The sequence below is a fragment of the Delphinapterus leucas genome, chromosome 4 (genome assembly GCF_059928025.1).
Source record: "Delphinapterus leucas isolate spDelLeu-1000000601 "Yukka" chromosome 4, BTC_Dleu_Yukka2, whole genome shotgun sequence".
In the NCBI taxonomy this organism is placed as follows: domain Eukaryota; kingdom Metazoa; phylum Chordata; class Mammalia; order Artiodactyla; family Monodontidae; genus Delphinapterus; species Delphinapterus leucas.
In genome coordinates, this window is record NC_143132.1 from 143,055,415 (window position 1) to 143,074,512 (window position 19,098).

The 19,098-nt window shown below is 38.0% G+C and overlaps 1 protein-coding gene and 1 pseudogene across 1 annotated transcript in view; both read left to right on the forward strand.

Moving 5' to 3' along the window:
- KCNH8 (potassium voltage-gated channel subfamily H member 8) overlaps positions 1–19,098 on the forward strand; it is a 384,197-nt gene that overhangs the window by 87,770 nt on the left and 277,329 nt on the right. The window lies entirely within an intron of this gene.
- On the forward strand, positions 84–2,614 carry LOC111164785 (farnesyl pyrophosphate synthase pseudogene; annotated as a pseudogene).

The window sequence follows — 19,098 nt, forward strand, 5'->3', positions numbered from 1 at the left end:
TTGAAACCTCTGCCTTGACCACAGATAAATCTGCAGTGAGATGACTACCATCCAATTTGTTCCAGCTCACTTTTTAGGATGAAACCCATCTGGGAAATGAAAAAAGACCTGTATTTGCTGTCCTGAGATTTCCCAAGTGACTCCCCATGCAAGTTTCGACCTGGACCAAATCCCTGAACTTCTTTGGGTCTCAGTTTCCTCATTTTATGATACAAAGGTTTGGGGCCACATCTCCAATTCTGTTTCCGGTTCTGGCACAAATATTCCACGGTCTTTATCTCTATCTGCATCTTAAATGGGTCAGATCCATAAGGGAGAAGAAGAGTTATTAGCACTCTGTGTTTCATAGATGTTGGGGGAGATGAAGACACCCCTGGAGCCCTCAAGATTCCACTGAATAATTGCTTGACACTCGGGCGAGAGTTAACGAAGGGGATATTCCAAACATAGGACGTTAAAAACTGTCATCCATTATTCAGCAATTCTGTGCTAAGATTAAATTGAAGTAAGTCTACTGCACACTGTTTTTTACTAACACAGTCAGATTTTCCCTGACATTGAATAGCCTCGGATGAAATAGTTGCCTTATGTTTGGGGCCACAATATACTTTTTTTAAAAGCTTACCTTACTTTTTACATGTACATGTATCTATTCTTTTTCAAGTTCTTTTCCCATTTAGGTTATTACAGAATATTGAGCAGAGTTCCCTGTGCTATATAGTAGGTCCTTGTCAGTTATCCGTTTTAAATATAGCAGTGTGTACATGTCAATGCCAAACTCCCAATCTGTCCCTTCCCCCAGCCCTTCCAAAAGCTTATCTTGACACCATTCCAACTGAATGGTCAAATTACCTTTTTCCTCTCTTTTAAATTGTTTGCTTATTTATTTACTTTCTCTACATTCATGCTGAGTTTGTATATTTTGTGAGTTAAATGTGCTTCTTTGGGATTGGATGCCATTGTACTATTTTTCATTTGAGGTCTCAAAGTTGACTGCTAAGAGCAAATGTTTGTGTCAGCCATTCAGTACTAACTCACATTGCTATGGTGAACCACTTTATAACTGGTCATCTGTGCCCCCTACTCTTACTTGACCATTTAGGACTGTGAAACCTCAAACTTCTAGCCCAATTCCTCGAAGGCTCACCATTTACTTGCCATTTTCTTCTATTAGTTTGGGAAATTTAAAAAAAAAAAAGTCTGCCTTTTTAAAGGTTGTACTGCTATATCACTTTCTAGTTTCATATCAAATATTTTAATCTTTAATATCTTTCTGAGCTAAAAAGATATGCAGAGTTAGGGATGGGGAAAATGTAAAGGAAGTTCTCTGAAATCACATAAATCATATTTGGTGATGTACAGAGGGCGTAACAAAGGCAGATTAAGACCTACAGTGACAATCAGCAACTGGCATCCGGGAACAGAGTATTTTACTCCTCCCTCAGAATAGATGGAGACCAGAAATTGGACGTTTATGCAGAAAGGCAGGATTTCATCTAGCACTTATCCCAGACTGTCAAGGTGCCGACTGAGGAGGACGCTGGGCACCCAGAGACAGGAGATGCTATTGCCTGACTCAGGGAGGTCCTGGAGTACTGTGCCATCCGAGGCAAGTACCATCGGGGTTTGATGGTGCTGGTAGCATTCTGGGGGCTGTCGGAGCCCAGGAAGCAAGATGCTGACAGTCTCCGGTGGGCCATGACTGAGGGCTGGTGCGTGGAACTGCTCCAAGCCTTCCTCTTGGTGTCAGACGACCTCATGGATGCATTCTTCACCCGAGGGGGGCAGATCTGCTGGTATCAGAAGCCAGGCATAGGTTTGGCTGCCATTCGTGATGCTTTCCTCCTGGAAGCATGTATCTACCGCCTGGGGAAGCTCTGCTGCTGGGAGCAGCCCTATTACCTGAACCTGATCGAGCTCTTCCTACAGAGTCCTTATCAGACTGAGATCGGACAGACCCTGGACCTCATCACAGCCCCCCAGGACAGTGTGGACCTTGGCAGATTCACTGAAAAGAGGTACAGATCTATTGTCAAATACAAGACAGCTTTCTACTCCTTCTATCTTCCTATAGCTGCTGCCATGTATGTGGTGGGCATTGACGGGAAGAAGGAGCATACCGATGCCAAGAAGATCCTGCTGGAGAAGGGAGAGTTCTTTTGGATTTAGGATGATAACCTCGATCTCTTTGGGGACCCCAGTGTGATGGGCAAGATCGGCACTGACATCCAGGACAACAAGTGCAGCTGGCTGGTGTTTCAGTGTTTGCAACGGGCCTCTCCGGACCAGTGCCAGATCCTGCAGGAGAACTTTGGAGGCCGAGAAGGTGGCCCGGGTGAAGGCGCCAGACGAGGAGATGAATCTGCTGGCTGTGTTTACACAGCACAAGGAGGACAGTTACAGCTACCTTATGGGTCTCACGGAGCAGTATGCTGTGCCCCTGTCCCCAGCCACCATCCTGGGGCCGGCACACAAGATCTACAAGCAGAAAAAGTCACCTAGAGACTTGCGGTGGGGGGGCGGGGGGCGGCTCTCAAAAAACTATTGTCTAACCTGTGAAAGAAAAGGAAGACCTACAGTGATACATCTTCTATTGATGTGTGCTTCTCTGTAGGAGAATGTGTAACAGTCTTAAAAGACAGCCAAGATTTCTGTTAAGAGTAATAGGCATGGAGTGGTTATTCTCTTGGTAATTTCAAAGTAAAGCTTTTTTTTACGTGGGAAATAGAGTAGTCTAACTCAAACAGGAGACCAGTTTTTCTTCGACATTGAATAAAGGCAAATTCTGACACCTTTCAATGGTGAGTACAATTGTGTCCCACCTTAGAAAATGTTTAACCTTATTCCGGCCATGAGGTGTTTTAATCACTTGGCAACGTAATTCATTAAAAGTTGCTCTGCAGTCTGTGGATAATTAGTCTGGTAACATTTATGTTGTTTACCTGAGCCTTTCCTGCTTTGGAAATTGTGAATCCTGGCTAGTCTGTGTTTAAAGATAAATAAACCATTTATAATGATCCGAAATGTCATTTAATTCTCACTCCTTTTCAAAGGCATTCATTCCAACAAAGGTGAGAGGAACTGAGTTTTCTTCAGGCTCACTTGGTTTTGATTTTTAACAAAATATATCATTGATTAAAGTAAAACCAGACCTTTTGTTGTTTTACCGAGACCAGAATCACCGCTCACTCTCAAGGATATATTTTGAGAAAAGTGTTGCTGGTTACTGCACAAACCCTGCATAAGGCCCAGCCTCTGACCTCGAGGGGCTTATGGCTTATAGTGATGACAGATATATAGAACTGTAACCCAGAGGTGGCTCTGGAAAATGATAGAATGGAGTAAAAGACAGTTCAGCTGAAGTCGAGGGAAGAAAAACAGAAGAGTGAGAGAAAAAGAGGATCCGAATGGGATATTGATGTGGTTTCAGGAATAGACCAAGATAAGGATGGAGACAAAGGCTGTAGTCAGAATATGGAGAATTTAATGCTAACCTAAGTGTTTGGACTTTATTCTTAGCTCTTGAAATCAAATGCTAATGTGAGAGAAGATTTGAGGAGATAAAAGAGAGTTACAGAATGTTAGAGCAGGGGCCCATAAAAATCCAATCCATTGTTTTACAGATAAGGAAACTGAGGCACAGAGAGGTTAAGTGACTTACCAGAGGTCCCATAGTATATCAGTAGCATAGTGGGGCCATAGACTTGTCTGCTGGCTCCCAGCCTAGACATCCTTTTATCCCATCACGCTATAGTAGGCTATTCAAGGGCAAAGTCTTCATAGGTACTACTTCTAGAGCATGTAGTAGATTGGCCTAGTTGTCATCGTTTTTGACATCTGTTTTCCTCCTAAGGGCTTCTAAGAATGATAGCTTTCTCCCTGATTCCTGAATGTGGTGTGTATATTCACTATATGTAATAACTTGCCCTTCATGTGTAAGATTCTGCTTCCAAAATCATTGGCTTGCTGCGTGGCTTTTGGAAGGTGGGGTGTTTTATTGATGTGGACTTGCAAGTTCCTTGTAACCATTATCCTCTAGAATAGGCATTCCCATCAAGTCTGGAAGTCCTTTTGTTTCCTGGGCTCCCGCATTCATAGGTGACAGATTCAGACAATATTTATGTCCATGACATGGAACTAAAGTGAGCACAAAATTGTATGTCTACGTTTAAGATACTTCTGTTATTTTCTCCCATAAAATATTCGTGCTGTTGTCGTAGGTTGGGTGTACGCACACGCCAGTGATTTAAAGTGAGGCGTATTGTTTGTATATTCACGGGTGTTTATTATGAATTCAGTGCCTATGAAAAGTGATACTTTGAGTAAACCACATTGTCAGGAATGGCAAATATATACTTTTGAAATAACCCTTTCGATTTGAAATTCTTCTTGACCATATAAAGCTTCCTCCAGTCTCAGATATTCCAATAGTGTAAATACTAAATACTATCTTGTAAAGGCATAACTTGAAAACTTCTTACAGCCTTCATATTGGGCATACGGTTGTACTGAGCAGTGCTTCAACAGTCAGCAGCGTTGGCTGGATGGCTTTGGGAAAGGCAGCACCTACTGTATTTATTTCATAAAATGTCTGCATATATTTGGTATAATTATGTATTTGTGTGTGTGTGTAAATGTGCGTGTGTGTGTTTTGATCAGTAGTAGTTGGAATACCCAGAGACTTTTTGCCTCAACTGTTACAAGGGCGTGCTTGGTATTTTGTGGAGACCAAGACCCTCAAAAGAGGATATAGTTTGTATAATCCTTGTCTTGATAAGGCCTTGGCACCAAGAAACCGAGTTACGTTTGGGAGGCATCACGCTTTATTTAGCATTAAGGTTTCTGCTCCAACATCACACACACACACACACACACACACACACACCAGTTCACTCTGCAGGAAAGGCAGCTGTTAACTTGCTAATGCTCAGGCCTTCCAGGCTGTGCTCAGCAAAGCTCTAGCAGGTGCCATTCACGTGAGACTACAAGACAGGGGTCTGAGTAGCGCCCCCTGCAGTTTTGCATTGCTCTGCAAACGCAGTACTCATCTTATAATGTTCCCTAAAGATTTTCAGTAACAGGAAACACCACCAGCACGCATGCGATCTGCATGTTTATGTACAGTCTGAACATCCACAGTGTCCCATTTTCTCATCCCTGAACTTCCACTAGACCACAAGACTTCGGGTCCGTTTTCACCGCTGTGCTTCCAAGTCTTCCCCTGGATTCTTCACTGGGCTCCTTTTGCCTGGATTAGATCCAGTGACTCCTTCAAATCACTAGCTGGAGTTGGTTGCTTACTTTCAAGCATAACATGGGAAGTATCATCATCCCCCTTCGGAGCCAACGTCACTCTTTGGGTGCCTCAATCTGGTTTTCCTACTAATCTCAAAAACCAGGCAGAACATCTCCCTCCCTCTGTGTTTCTTCCTTAGCCTCTCTTGTCCTTGATTCTTCCTTTTACTCATTTCTTCCCAACGCAGGCAAAGCTTCTATTCTCTGTAGTATTAGTGATCTTTACCCCCAAATGGGCCAGTGTTTTATTCTCTTCTGATATCACAGTGAAGTGGAGGGGATGGAGAGTAAATGGTAATGCATGATACTTTTCCTTATTGAGAACTTTGGCTCCCAGAAGCGATCTGTTGTCCAGATTAGGAACCACGTATACATGAGAACTCAAGAATTCCCAACAATAACCATGGGTTGTGTTTGAATATGAGTGCTTTGTTCTCAGTACAGAGCTTGACAGGAGATACACACAGAGACAGACACATGTTATAAGTGGTACAGACATAGAAAGTATATCAACTACCTACACCCTATGGAGATTAGGAAAAAGAGTTTAGCATAAAATAACAGTAGCCAAAACTTTTTAAACATCTTGTTTATGCCAGAGACTCAGTAAAACGTTCAGTGTGTAGTCTGAGAACCAGGTTCTCACATCAATCCTGAAGTGCAGGTAACTTGCAGCCTCCTTGTGACACCTTAGTGAGCTGAAACGCAGTTAACAATCAGCCGTCAGGATTTGGGTGCAAGTCTGTCCGGATTCAAGGATCTTGTGTTTCCAGGGTACATGATACCTATGAAAATAAAGATGCTTGAATCGGAGGGGAGCTGCCATGTGGGGCAGCCTCCCATGCATAATGCTATGCACTTTCATGTATTCCTCTTTCAGACCCCCTAAAAGTCACATGAATGCAGTTATCCTTCCAACTTAGACCCCTCAGTGGAGGGAGGAGACTAATTTGCTCAGGTTGATACAGTCACAAAGGGAAAAGCCAGAATTTGAGTTCAAACAGTGTGACTCTGGTGCAGGGGTCTGGAAACTGACCCACAGGCCTGTCTGGCTCACCTTCTGTTTTTGAACAACAGGTGAGTTAGAGAATAGTGGTTACATTTTTAAATGGTTCAAAAGAATGAAAAGAATATTTCACGACAATACTTGTTTATATATTTTCTATGACTTCTTCCGTGCTATGACAGAGTTGAGTGAATAAAAATAATAATCATCTGGGACCCTTTGTAGGAGAGTGGTACAGATGTGAAAATTTTAAAGCAGCTTGAAGAAACCATAAAATAGATTCTATATTGTATTTAGGAAAATAGGATAAATGTTTTCCTCACACCGTTGCTAGCTCTGTGACTCATTAGAAAAAATTCATCCCCATTGACAAATAAAATGGAGGTTTATTCATGTTCTACATCACCAATATATTTAGCTCATTTGTATTCATTTGTATTCATCACATTATTTTCCAAAATTGATAAAAAGTAGAACATTAGCTGGAAAGTTATAAATAAAGCCCCACACTTACTGCTTTGGCTAATAAGGGCTATGAGAAAGGATAAAGGAATTAGCCTACCAATGAAAAAGACTGATATTCAAAATACCTACTGTGTGTTATCCACTTTTATGGGCAATAACTGATTTTATTCCTACACCATTTCATGGTTTAGGGCACTAAGGCTTAGAGGTAAGGTAACTGCTGTATGTCATGCAGCTAGTAAGTGAAAAAGCCAAACCAGATCTTTCAACTCCAAATTTGGTGTCTTCTTAGAAAAGAAATTCTATGACACTTACCATTTCAAGTTGTAAATTAGTCTAGAATTACCTCATCTAGTGGGACAATTGATTCTCTTTCTAAATGTTGGTCTTTGTTTGATTCTGTTACTTCTGTCTGTTATTAGTTGTTCAAAAGTAGGAAAGAAGTTGAAGTAAATAATATTGCCATTAATTCGTATTTAACACACATAAAAATAGTTGAAAATGTTGATGCAAAAGAATGTGTTTTAATAACTTGAGAGTTTCAGTGAATTTTATTCCCAGTTTTTTATAGAAATCGGAGAGAGAACTTTCTTGATTTCCGTGTATGTGGCTAATTTTCTCTTGTGATTGGTGATTATCACAATTTTATATTTGCAAAGGCTAAAAACAGAAGATTAATGAAGTCTAAATAAACAGTGGACTATTTCACGTTACTTAGAACCAGGTAGCACAGATACCAGACTTGATAATGAGAGAAGATGGATCAGACATGGTTTTAATTTATTAATTTATTTATTTATTTTTAGCTGTGTTGGGTCTTCTTTTCCGTGCGAGGGCTTTCTCTAGTTGCGGCGAGTGGGGGCCACTCTTCGTTGTGGTGCGCGGGCCTCTCACTATCGCGGCCTCTCTTGTTGCGGAGCACAGACTCCAGACGCGCAGGCTCAGTAGTTGTGGCTCACGGGCCCAGTTGCTCCGCGGCATGTGGGATCTTCCCAGACCAGGGCTCAAACCCATGTCCCCTGCATTGGCAGGCAGATTCTCAACCACTGCACCACCAGGGAAGCCCCCAGCTACATGGTTTTAGATGGTTGTTATAAAAAGTGACAGCAAAATACATAATATGTCATTGGTTACAGATACCAAAAATTGTATCTTCTTTTGCTTTAAAAATATATTTTAATTTTGAAATAGATGTAATCAGATAAAACCAATGATCACCTCTGAGACTTTATGTAATATAAACATCTATTCACTTATGCCTAAGAATAAAGAGATTGTTTGCATTCAGAAAGATTTCAGACTTTGATGAAATCAAGGTCAATATGAATATGTACTAGTGTGTACTTGTGTTTATATCTTTTAAAAGGCTCATCTCCTGTAGACATGTAATTTGGCACAGTGCTTTTGTTCTTTGGAAAGCAATTTTGCAATAATGTGCCAGGAGTTTTAAAAATGTTCTTAACCTTTGAACCCAAACTTTTAACTTCTAGAAATTTGCCTTAGGACACATGTGAAAGATGTCCATTACTGGGTTAGTTAAGGAGTGAAAATTTTTAAATAATCTGAACACACAAGTGTAAGAAAATGTTTAACAAATTAAAGCATATCCAAAGCATGAACTAGTTTGCAGTCAGTAACATGATGTTCAAATATATATTTACTACCATAGGGAAAACTTGTACTAACTGAAAATGAGGGATCCTATTTTTTTAATTGATTATATTTCAATATAAAATATGCACATGTACTTTTATAATGACACTGATCAAAATGTACTGCATTTTTCTTTCTGTTTATACATGTTCCCCATTAGATAATACATAATTTGAGGGCAGGGATTGTGTTTTATTCAGTATATTTCTCTTATACATAATGCTTGGGAAGTTGTAGACGATCTACAACTTCTTTTGAATGAATAAGAAAGATGATAGAAAATGATCTGGTTGTCCTTATATAAATTATCTTTTTTACATATTACATTTTATTTAGTACTTAATGTGTATGATCAGAACAGATCATTTTAAAAGTAATAGTAAATTTATATATTAGAAAAGAAAGATGGCATCTTTCCTCCAGAACTTCTGGTAGTGTAGATATTATTGTGAAATGGTTCTCTGTAATTTGGCCCTAGTTTAAATAAAGGTCTCTTAATGGACCAGCCTACAAGAGCAGATCTATTGCTTGGCTTCCTTTCTAGCCCAGGGTATTCTTTTACAGAATGAAAGTAACCAACTAACCAATGCTGAATCATTATTAGCTCTAATTTGGGAGATTGTGCCTTGAGATAATGGTTGTTTGGGGTCTGATTCTGTGAAGGCTACTTACTCTAGGCTTTTGTTTCATCAAAGGATCTCATGTTCATTCGCAAACATTCCTTTTCTCCCAGAATCATCTTCCACCGTGCCCTTGCCAGGTAAATACAACTTGGCCCGAGATATTAAATCAATACATCAAATTAACTGCAATGAGTTGAGACCTGACACCCACAGTGAATATACAATACTTAGATCAAGTCAGAGGTCACTATGCTGAATTGCTTTTAAAATCTTTGAATTATACCTTTGAGATGTTTGGTGCTGTATCTCAGTTGGAAATTGTTTTTAGCAAGAGAATCGTTGAGAAGAATTAGTGCTACAAAATTTTTTGTTTTGTTTTTTAAAGAAAAATACATGGTCAAATGGGACCCTCTCGCATGATCAGCAAACAAAACACACCCCACAGATTTATTAACTTCAATCAGTAGATTGCAAATGTCTTAATATAACTGGAATATGTCATCTCTGTTTGGTTGCCAAGAAGATAATCTGACTCTTCGTTTTATTTCCCCAACCATATTCTTCACTCAGACTCTAGAACTGAAAATCTCTTAACAATTTCAGCAGAGGGATTTTTGACATAGAAAGATTTGAGCTATAAGGAAACCAAATGTCCCATCTAACAGAGAAGAGTTGCCATCTGCACATGCTATGAAGGCCTACCTCACCATTGACTTCCCAGTTCATCTTATGCTTCAATTTCCAGGCTTGCATAGAATTTAGAGATGATCTACAATAGCCTCTAAGGCACTTTTGTGAAAATTAGAAAAAGGAACACCTGTTGGGCAGATCAGTTTGAAAAAGGGACCTCCTGGGGGGTGCTAAGTGGCACCTTAGGGCATAAGACTGGTCACCAGCTCCCTACCAACCCTTTGGTCGTTATCCTTTGTGAAGTGTGCAAACGCACAACTCTGGATGGAAGCCCTGGGTAAAGGGTGAGTGCGAGGGTTGTATTAAATATTTGAGAGATATGATATGAAAGGAGCACATCCAAGTCTCAATTGGCACAGGTCATACGTGTTTAGGAACCTACAGGTCTCCCAGAAATAGTTTTTGACTATTTCAGAAAATACCAGTCTTGCTCATTCCAAATCCAGAAAGCACGAGTAACAGCCTGTTTTGATGTATTGCCAGTATTTCACCTACAGAATGGCAATTTTCTGTTGTTCAACCTAGATAGTTCATCCTATCAGCAGCACCGGGCCATTTTCTGATGTTCTCATTACAAATGCTATTTATCTCATTACACCTCATGCATTGATCTTCTTTCTCCATGCAAAAGCCAAGCTGGAATCATAAGTGGCTGCCGTCTCTGCCTGGCTCTGTTAACTCTTGATAGTACTGAAAACAGTTTTGATTTAATATTATCATTACCGTCAGCACCCTGAGTGGGTGCCAATCTCAGGAGACCATAGTAAGTGAAGGACTTTTTGTAGGTGGACAGTTTGTAGCAGAAGAGTCACCAGCAGCATTTGCTAATTATACCTAGTAAAAATTATGGGATTCATTGCTGGGTAAATATTTTACAAAATACATATACTGTTTTTGTAGGTCCTCATGTTCAGTTATAATTTAGCTCTTTGAATGAAATAAACGAATTCTTGCCTCCTAATAGGACGATTATTACAAAGACATACAGATGGCCAAGAAGCATATGAAAAGATTCTCAATATCGCTAATTATTAGAGAAATGCAACTCAAAACTACAGTGAGGTATCACCTCACATCAGTCAGAATGGCCATCATCAAAAAGTCTACAAATAATAAATGCTGGCGAGGGTGTGGAAAAAAAGGGAACCCTCCTATACTTGTTGGTGGGAAAGTAAATTGGTGCAGCCACTGTGGATAACAGCATGGAGATTCCTTAAGAAACTAAAAATAGAGTTATGATATGATTCAGGGGTCACACTTCTGAGCATATATCCAGAGAAAACTCTAATTCGAAAAGATATATGCACCCCAATGTTCGTAGCAGCACTATTTACAATAGCCAAGACGTGGAAGCAACCTAAATGTCCATCAACAGATGAATGGATAAAGAAGATGTGGTATATATACACAATGGAATATTAGTCATAAAAAAGAATGAAATAATGCCTTTTGTAGCAACATGGACGGACCTAGAGATTATCATATTAAGTGAAGTCAGACAAATACTATATGATATCACTTATATGTGGAATCTAAAGAAAACGATACAAATGAACTTATTTACAAAACGGAAATAGACTCACAGACATAGGAGACAAACTTGTGGTTACCGAAGCTGATAGAGGTGGGGATAGGATAAATTAGGAGTTTGGCATTAACGGTTACACACCAGTACATATAAAGTAGGTAAACAACAAGGACATTCCATACAGCACAGGGAACTAGACTCAATATTTTGTAATCATCTATAATGGAAAAGAAGCCAAAGAAGAATATATATATATATATATATATATATAGTGTGTGTGTGTGTGTGTGTGTGTGTGTATAATGTATGTATGTATATGTAACTGAATCAATTTGTGGAACACCTGAAACTAACACAACACTGTAAACAAATTATACTTCAATTTTAAAAAAGGTAAAAAAGAAAGGTTATTGAATTTACTATTAAAAATGTAAGATAAGAGAGGGAGGAAGGTTCAAGATGGCAGGATAGGATGGTACTGAATGCACCTCCTCCGAAGGATAAAACAAATCTACAACTACATATGGGATAACTCTCTTGAAAAGGGACCTGAAAACAGAGCCTCCACAGCAAAAGGTAAGAAGACAGCATCAAGACAGGTAAGAGAGGCGGAGACAAGGTCTCACCAAAGATAAAACCACACCCCAGCTGTGGTGATCCACATTGAGAGGAATCTCAAAAGTATGGATCTTTGCCCTGAGGAGGGAGGAACTCAAGCTCCGCTTCAAGCACCCCAACTCCTAGATTTTGCACAGGAGAGATGAGCGTCCAAAAACAACTGGCTTTGAAAATCCAGGAAAAGTATAGAACTTCAGGGGATGGAAAGCTTAGTCTTAAAAATCTTGAGCACAGACACACTTGATCCAAAAACCAGTGCAAAAGCATCAGACTGAAAAGCGCAAGGATGTAAGTGAAGGGAACCCACTTACTAATTTTGAAGCATTTGCTGGAGAGGCAGGAACCAGGTGGGAACCTCGCCAGGGACTGAGACACTGGTGGAAACAAGTTTTGTTATCTCAGGCTGCCTTGCTAACACCAGCACTGGTGGGCACTGTTTTAGAATTCTCCCACTAATCTGTTAGTGCTAGTGGGTATGCCCTGCTGACAGCCCTGCTTACCCTTGTGCCTTTGCCAGGACTCACAGCTGGTTGAACAGTGTTCCCACAGCAGCTGTGACTGGGCCCACAGTGTGTTTGGAGGCCAGCCCTGCCCAGCATTATGCTGCAGCAGTAGTCCTGGCCCCACCACTATAGGAAGACACACACAGCACACATAGGGGACCCCGAGAGTGCCTGGTTCTGGTGGCCAGGTGGGATTGCATTTCTAAGTCCCACTTATATCCTAAATAAGGCCAATCCTTCAAGAATGGTAGAGATAGCTGATTTACCTAATAAGTAGAAAAAACACAGAGACTTAGGCAAAATGAGGAGAGAGAGGAATATGTTTCAATTGAAAGAACAAGACAAAACTTCAGAAAAAAGAACTAAACGAAACAGAGATAAGCAATCTATCCTATAAAGAGTCAAAATAATGGTAATAAAGATGTTCACTGAGCCTGGGAGAAGAGTGTATGAACACAGTGGGAAGTTCAACAAAGAGACAGAAAATATAAGAAAGTACCAAATAGAAGTTATAATTGTCCTGAAAAATACACTCAGGGTGTTCAAATACAGACTGGATGAGGTAAAGAATGATTCAGTGAGCTGAAAGACAAAACATTGGAACTCACCCAGACAGCAGAAAAGTGAAAGAAGAATTAAATAAAAGTAAGGATACTACATGGGACCTTTTGGACAACATCAAGCCGAATAACATTCACATTATAGGGGCCCCAGAAAGAGGAGAGAGAGAAAGGACCAGAAAAAAATGAAATAAACAATGGCTGTAAAATTCCCTAATTTGAGGAAGGAAACAGACATCCAGGTCCAGGAAGCCCAGACGTTTCAAATAAGATGAATGAACCCAAAGACACACACACCAAGACACATTATAATTAAAACTGTAGAAGTTAAAGAGAGAATCCTAAAAGCAGCAAGAAAAAAATAACTTGTTATATACAAGGAAAATCTTATAAAGCTATCCACAGATATTTCAGCAGAAACTTTATAGGGTAGAAGAGAGTGACATGACATATTCAGAGTGCTGAAAGCAAAAGCATTCCAACCTAGAATTCTCTACCCTGAAAGGTTATCATTCAGAATTGGAAGAGAGATAAAGAATTTTTCAGACAAGCAAAACTAGAGAAGTTCATTACCACTAAAATGGCCTTACAAGAAATGCTAAAGGGACTTCTAAGGGCACTAATTAGTAACAAAAAAAACCCCATTAAAGTAAAAATCTCATTGGTAAAGGTAAATGTATAGTAAAGGTAGTGATTAATCACTTATATAGCTGGTATGAAGTTTAAAAGATGAACGTAGTAAAAATAACTACAACTACAATAATTAGTTAAGGGATACAGAAAATACAAAGAGGTACAATGTGACATCAAAACACAGACCATTTGGAGGGGGCATGTAGTAAAAATTTTGAGTTTTAGAATGCACCCAAACTTGCTGTCAACTTAAAAATAGACTGTTAAATATATAATCTGTTATATGTCAACATGATGGTAACCACAAAGCGAAAGCCTGTAGTAGATACACAAAAGATAATGAGAAAGGAACATAACCATAACACTAAGGGAAACCACCAAAGCACAAGGGAAGAGAACAAGAGAAGAAGAAAGGAACAGAGGGGAACTACAAAAACAGCTAGAAAACAATTAACTCTATGCCATTATGCAAATGGACTAAATGTAAATGGACTAAATTCACTAATGGAAAGACATAGAGGGGCTGAATGGAATTTTTTTTTTTAAAGGCATATGTATATGCTGCCTAAAAGAGATTTACTTCAAAAAAAGAAAGACTGAAAGTGAAGGGATGGGAAAAGATATTCCATGCAAAAAGAAATGAAAAGAAAGCTAGAGTAGCTATACTCACAGCAGACAATATAGACCTTAAAACAAAGACTGCACTGAAAGAAAAAGAGGGTCATTACATAGTGATAAAGGGGTCAAATTAGCCAAAAGATATAACAATTATAAATGTATATGCACCCAACTAAGGAGCAGTAAGACATACATGGCCAAATTAACAGGCTTAATGGAGAAACTGAAAGCAATACAATAATAGTAGGGGATTTTAACAACCCACTTACATCAATGGATAGATCATCCAGACAGAAAATCAATAAGGAAACATTGTCTTCAAATGATGTTAGACCAGATGATCTTAATAGATATGTATTGAACATTCCATCCAAAAGCAGAAGAATACATATTCTGCTCCAGTGCACATGGAACAGTCTCCAGGATTGATCACATGTTAGGTCACAAAACAAGTCTCAATAAATTCAAGAAGATTGAAGTTATATCAGACACCTTCTCTGACCACAATTGAATAAAACTAGAAATCAATCACAAGAAAAAAAATATGGAGATTAAACAACTGAACAACCAATGGGTCATCTAAGAAATCAAGAGATATCAAAAAAAAAAAAGAATACCTACAGACAAATGACAACAGAAATATGATGTATCAAATATCTATGGGATTTTTGTAATCCATAGTAGTAAAAGTGGATCTCAGAGAAATTCAGACCAATACAGGCCAACCTTAAGAAACAAGAGAAATCCTAAATAAACAACCTAACTTTACACCTTCAGGGACTAGAAAAAGACAAACAACCAAAGCACAATATTATAAGAAAGGAAATAATAAGGATCAGAGTGGAAATAAATGAAATAGAGACAAAAAAAAAAAAAAAACAGTAGAAAAGGTCAATGAAACTAAGAGCTGGATCTTTGAAAAAATAAACAAAATTGACAAACCTTTAGATAGACTAACCAAGAAACAAGAAGAGAGGACATAGAAGTAAAAAAGATGTTACAACTGATACCACAAAAATACAAAGGATTATGAGATTATTATGAACAATTATCAACCCCCAAATTGAACAACTTAGAAGAAAAGGATAATTCCTAGAAACATACAATCATCCAAGACTGGATCATGAAGAAATAGAAAAACCAAATAGACCAATTACTAGTAAGGAGATTGAATCATTAATCAAAAGTTTCCCAAAGAGCAGAAGTCCATTACCAGAGGACTTCACTGGAGAATTCTACAAATCATTCAAAGAAGATTTAATACCTATTCTTCTCAAATTTTTCAAAAAAATTGAAGAGAAGGGAAATCTTCCAAACATATTTTATGAAGCCCTGAATCAGAAAACAGACAAGGACACTTCAAAAAAAAAATTATGTGACAATAATCTTGACGATTTAGATGCAAAATCTTAAACAAAATATTAGCAAACAATACATTAAAAGAATCATACACCAAGATCAGGTGGGTTTTATTCCAGAGATGCAAGGATGTTTCAATATGTGATAATCTGTCAATATGATACACCACATTTATAAAGCAAAGGATAAAAATCATATCACCTCAATTGATGCAGAAAAAGCATTTAACAAATTTAACATCCATTTTTAATAAAAACGTTCAACAAAGTTGGTATTGAGGGAACTTACCTCAACATAATAAAGGCCATATATGACAAACCTACAGCTAACACTACACCAACAATGAAAAGGTGAAAGCTGTTCCTCTATGATCAAGAACAAGACAAGGATACTCACTCTAGCCACTTTTATTCAACATAGCTTTGAAGTCCTAGCCACAGCAATTAGGCAAGTAAAAATAAAGGCAAGAAAAAATAAAAGGAATCCAACTTGGAAAAGAAGTAAAACTATCACTATTTGCAGATGACATGACACTTATATAGAAAATCCTCAAGACTCCACCAAAAACCTGTTAGAACTAATAAACAAATTCAGCAAAGTCATTGGATACAAATTTATAGAAATCTGTGGTGTTTCTATATACTAATAACCATCAGAAAGAGAAATTAGGAAAACAATCTCATTTACAATGGCATCAAAAAGACTAAAACACCTAGGAATAAATTTAACCAAGGTAGTGAAAGACCTCTATACTGAAAACTATAAGATGCTGATGAAAGAAATTTAAGAAGATACAAATAAGTGGAAAGATATTCCATGTTCATGGATTGGAAGAATTCATATTTTTATTCATTCATATTTTTACTCGTTTTATTTTTCATACTACCCGAAGCAATCTGCAGAGTCAATGCATTTCCTATCAAAATTCCAACAGTGTATTTCACAGAAATAGAACAAGTAATTCTAAAATTTGTATGGACCTACAAAGATCTCAAGTAGCCAAAAATCTTGAGAAAGAAGAACAAAGCTAGAGGTATCACACTCCTGATTTCAAACTATACTACAAAGCTATAATAATCAAAACTGTGTGGTAACTGACACAAAAACAGACACACAGATCAATGAGATAGAATAGAGAGTCCAGAAATAAACCCACACATATTTGGACAATTAAGTTTTTGGCAAAGGAATAAAGAACAAAGAGTGGAGAAACGATTGTCTCTTAATAAATGGTGTTGGGAAAACTGGACAGCTATGTGCAAAAGAATGAAACTAGAACACTATATTAAGCCATACAACAAAATTAATTCAAAATGGATTAAAGCCTTGAATGTAAGACCTAAAACCATAAAATTCCTAGAAGAAAACATAAATGGTAACCTCTTTGACATCAGTTTTAGTGATGTTTTCATGGATATGACTCCAAAGGCAAGGGAAACAAAAGCAAAAGTAAACAAATGGAATTACATCAAAATAAAAAGCACTTGCACAGTGAAGGAAACCATCAACAAAAAGAAAAGGCAACCTACTGAATGGAAGGAGATAGTTGCAAATAATATTCTGATAAGGGTCTAATATCCAAAATATATTAAAAAAAAAACAAAAACCTGACACAACTCAACAACAAAAACACAACCCAAATGGGCAGAGAATCTGAATAGGTATTTTTGCAAAGAAGACAGACAGATGGCCAACATACATGAAAAAATTTTCAGTGTCACTAATTATTAGGGAAATGCAAATCAAAACCATAGTGAGACATCACCTCACACATTTTAGAGTGACTGCTATTGAAAAAACATGTAATAACAAATGTTGGATGTGGGGAAAAGGGAACTCTCATACACTGTTTGTGAGGCTGTATTTTGGTGCTGCAACTATGGAAAACAATATGGGGTATCCTCAAAAAATTAAGAATAGAACTACCATATGACCCAGATATTTCACTTCTGGGTATTTATCTGAAGTACATGAAAACACTAATTTGCAAATATGTATGCACTCTTATGTTCATTGTAGTGTTATTTACAATAGCCAAGATATGGAGACAGCCTAAGGGCCCATCAGTGGATGAATGGATAAAGAAGATGAGGTATATATACACACTGGAACACTATTCAGCCATAAAAAGAATGAAATCTTGCCATTTGTGACAACATGGATGGACTTTGAAGATATGATGCTATGTGAAATAAATGATATGGAGAAAGACAAACACTGTATGATTTCACTCCTATGTGGACTTCAAAAAAACAAAAGAAACAATCAAATGAAGTAAAACTAAACAGAGATACAGAGATCAAACTAGTGGTTACCAGAAGATAAGGGGATTGAGAAAAATGGGTGAAGGGGGTCAACTCTATGGTGAGGGATGGTAACTAGACTTGTGGTGGTGATCAGTTTGTGGTGTATGTAGATGTTGAATTATAGTTCTGAAACATATATGTAAGATAACTGAACTTTTAGAAACTCTGGCACTCATGCTTATGTGCTTTGCTTCTTTGTTTACTGTAAGAAAAGAAAGGAAGGGAGGGAAGAAGGAAGGAAGGAAGGGAAGGAGGGAGGGAGGGAGGAAGGAAGAAAATTAGTTAAATATCCATCCTTAGAGGAATAGATAAACTGTGATATATGCCTACAGTAGAGTAGTTAAAATGAAACAAATAAGAGATACATTTATCAATGTGAATAGGTCTCAAAAACAAAATTTACTGGGAGGGGGGGAACAGACTTCAAGATGATCCATCAGGAATGATACAGTTTTTTGTAAATTTTAGAAACACATAAAACTTTTCTGTATGCTGTTTAAATACACACACAAAAAGCATGATGGAAATGTAAAAACAAAGATGAGTTGGATACATGTCCACTCCAGAATTATGTGTGTTTCTGGGGAAAGATGAGAGGGACTAACATTGAGGAAGGCAAGTCAACTGCATCTCTAACATTGTAAAATGAAAAATGAATCTGGAAAGATTTAAATATTCATTAATTCTGGAGGATATGTACCTAGGTGTTGTTCACATTACTCTCTTTAATTTTTACATTTGAATATTTAATAATAAAAGCCATATAACCACGATCATCTATGTAAGTCTGTTGTAACACAATCCCACACTTCCCAGTATAAAAACATGAGAATCTGTTAATAGTATAATAATGGCTCCATAGATTCTCCAGAGGTATTTCCATAGCTCTCCCGTGTGGAATACTGAGGCTGTAGGGGCTTCATAGAAATAGCTGGTCTCTCTCTCTGAATCATTCGAGAAGTCTTCCTTTGGGTGAGGTTAGGTCTGTGCAACTCTTTGGCTAACAACAGCAAGAAAGGTGTGGATAGACATACCTGTTAAATCACATACTATCTACTCTTTTCTTCTGTCACCATTTTACTCACTCCCTCTCCATCCTGTTAATATTTTTATGGTGCATTTCTAAAGCCTTTTGCTGGGGAGGCAGGAGAACAGGAAAACACTGTTATGTGTGGTGCATGTTTGCATCTGTTGAAGGTGGGGTTAGAGCGAGCTGGTTAAAATCTGGTACGTAAGAGAGA